Source organism: Salvelinus sp. IW2-2015, linkage group LG20 (genome assembly GCF_002910315.2).
Source record: "Salvelinus sp. IW2-2015 linkage group LG20, ASM291031v2, whole genome shotgun sequence".
NCBI classification, from domain to species: domain Eukaryota; kingdom Metazoa; phylum Chordata; class Actinopteri; order Salmoniformes; family Salmonidae; genus Salvelinus; species Salvelinus sp. IW2-2015.
The window spans coordinates 79,077,061-79,080,475 of NC_036860.1; positions in this window are offsets into that span (position 1 = coordinate 79,077,061).

Here is a 3,415-nt window from a genome sequence, read left to right on the forward strand (position 1 = left end):
GCTTCCCTCTGCTGTTGGTATAAGGCCATTACCTTTTATACCTACTTCCCTACGATTTAACAGCAGGTAGCACAAGACTTTAAGACCAGTATGAGACCAGTAGGTGGCATAAGATATTAACACGTTGTAAAACATACTCAGTCGAGTAGCAGCAGTGTAAAAACAATGGGGGGGGGGGGTCAATGTAAATAGTCCGGGTGGCTATTTTATAAATTGTTCAGCAGTCTTATGGCTCAGCAGTCTTTTGGTACCCTTTCCCAGATCTGTGCATCGACACAATCCTGTCTCGYACAATTCCTTCGARCTCATGACTTGGTTTTTGTTCTGACATGCACTGTGAATTGTGGGACCTTATATTGACAGGTGTGTGCCTTTCCAAACCATGGCCAATCAATTGAATTTACCCCAGGTGGACTCCAATCAAGTTGTAGAACCATCTCAAGGATGATCAATGGAAATAGGATGCACCGTAGCTCAATTTCGAGTCTCATACAAAAGGTCTGAATAKTTATGTAAATAAGGTATTTTTTATTTTTAATAKATGTGCACAATATTCAAAAAATCGGATTTTGCTTTGCCATTATGGGGTATTGTGTGTAGATTGATGAGGGGGGAAAGTATTTAATCAATTTTAGAATAAGGCTGTAACGTAACAAAATGTGGAAAAAGGGAAAGGATCTGAATACTTTCCAGATGCACTGTACATTTGACAGTAGTACCATGTACAACAGAGGAGGCTGGTGGGAAGAGTTATAGGAGGACAGGCTCATTGTAATAGCTGAAATTAAATTAATGGAACAGAGTCCAACACGTGGTTTCCATGCGTTTGATGTTCCATTCATTCTATTGTGTACTTGGTAGGGTTTGGAAGTCATAAGCGTTACTCAATTGTTATTGTCATTGATCCAACCCAGCCACTTACAACTCTCTGAGTAAAGCTCAACTAGCACAGGTCTTATTTATTTATTTATTTTACTATTTTTTCCACCTTTATTTAACCAGGTAGGCCAGTTGAGAACAAGTTCTCATTTACAACTGCGACCTGGCCAAGATAAAGCAAAGCAGTGCGACACAAACAACAACACAGAGTTACACATGGAATAAACAAGCATACAGTCAATAACACAATAGAAAAAAAGTCTATARACAGTGTGTGCAAATGGCGTGAGGAGGTAAGGAAATAAATAGGCCATAGTATTTGCATGTGTAAATATTTAGAAGATTGCTATGGAGAAACCAATCCAACGGGGACACCCAGACATGTCATAGAGTAGGGCGGAATCCCTGACTGTTTACAAGGGAACTCCCTGGTTACTGGGTAGCCTCTCCTTCTTTCTTAAGTCTTCGCCTCATTCTTCCCTTTCAAGCTTATGTGGTTTAGAGCATTCTCTCTCTGCATGACTGAAATTGTATAAAAAAGAGTCTACACTGCTGTTGTGACATAACACATTGTTTTCTGTAACGTCCCTCTGGCTCTCAACCCTCACAGTGTTCGGTTCCACCCCTAGAGCTGGAAGTATTTACTTTGATTCTGGAGTCTGACAAAATGTTTCCATAATAACAACATGGTTGCATAGTTCTGCATTGAAAAACAACATCTGTGTAATCTCAATGGTAACTTCACATTTTTTCTCTACAATGACTCACTCTGGCTTGTAACTAGGACACACCATTGACATAATGAGGTTAGAGAGAACGTAAAGGATGTGTAATTAATGTTTTAAACCTTGTGTTCCATGTGTTCCWCCAATTTGTTTTTCTTGCCGTTTCCGAGGTCACCATAGTCACTATGTGTTCCTGGACCTAGGCAGTTTCCAGGGAAGAGCTTGTGTAGTGTCTTTTAAATTCTTGCRTGAGAAATAGTTTTTTGCTAAAAAGCTATTTTTATGGAAATATATTACAGTAAGGTACTTAATCGTTACCCAGAAATGATTTGATATTCATATAAAAACGACTGCATTGGGCAGTCGTTTTTAACWAAATCTAAAACAAACTGAGCAGGGCCAGACTAACGCATTTGGGGCCCCAAATGTATGGCAAAACGGAAAGCTAGCTAAATATTGAATTTGAATATTCAATTAAATTGAAATTGAATTTTAAAATGGAATGCAATATTTATTCAATTCAGTTCATATTATGAATTCTATGATTACAATTGTGCATTACAAATTCTAAGATATAACATTAAAATGTAATATCGTAATACAAGTTCATAATTATGGAATTCAAATACAGTTTCTGTTGGCACTGAAATTGCTCTATATCTATTAACCAATTTACCACCTGGTGATATCACCAGGCAAACTGAAACTCCCGCCCATGCAAACCTGCTGATTAGGTCCTGTGTAGATTGTATTTTCAACCAGAAACTATCAGGAAATAACACTGAACACATTTTTTCACAGTTTTCCACTGTTAGGTTCGTCAGCTGTTGTACACAATGATTTATATATACACTAGATGAGTTTTAGGGAGCGCTGTGTTGAAGCCACCCTGCCTCCATCTTGTCACTCCCTCACCGTTGTAAGAAATATTTACATTCGTTTTTGCCACATTTATTTTATTACAGACACCTTATTCCATACTTCTAAATTATATTATGTGAACAAAAACATATAAATACACTACCTTGACAAAAGTAAGTGGACACCTCTTCAAATTAGTTGATTCAGATATTTCAGCSACACCTGTTACTGACAGGTACATAAAATTGAGCACACAGCCATGAAATCTCCATAGACAAYGAGTGGCAGTAGAATGGACCGTGCTGAAGAGCTCAGTTACTTTCAACGTGGCAACGTCATAAGCACCTTTCCAACAAGTCAGWTCGTAAAATTTCTGCCTTGCTCAAGCTGCCCCGGTCAACTGTAACTGCTGTTATTGTGAAGTGGAAACGTCTAGGAGCAACAACGGCTCAGCTGCAAAGTGATAGGCCACTCAAGCTCACAGAACGGGACCGCCGAGTGCTGAAGCATGTAGCACGTAAAACTTTCTGTCCTCGATTGCAACACTCACTACTGAGTTCCAAACTGCCTCTGGAAGCAACGTCAGCACAATAACTGTTCGTTGGGAGTTCATGATATGGGTTTCCATGGCCGAGCAGCTGCACACAAGCCTAAGAGTACCATACGTAATGCCAAGCGTTGTCTGAAGTGGTGTAAACCTCGCCGCCATTGGACTCTGGAGCAGTGGAAACGCGTTATTTGGAGCAGTGGAAATGTGTTCTCTGGAGCAATGAATCATGCTTCACCATCTGTCAGTCCGACAGATGAATCTGGGTTTGGTGAATACCAGGAGAACGCTACCTGCCTGAATGCATAGTGCCAACTGTAAAGTTTGGTGYAGGAGGAATAATGGTCTGGGGCTGTTTTTCATAGTTCGGGCTATGCCCCTAAGTTCCAGTGAAGGGAAATCT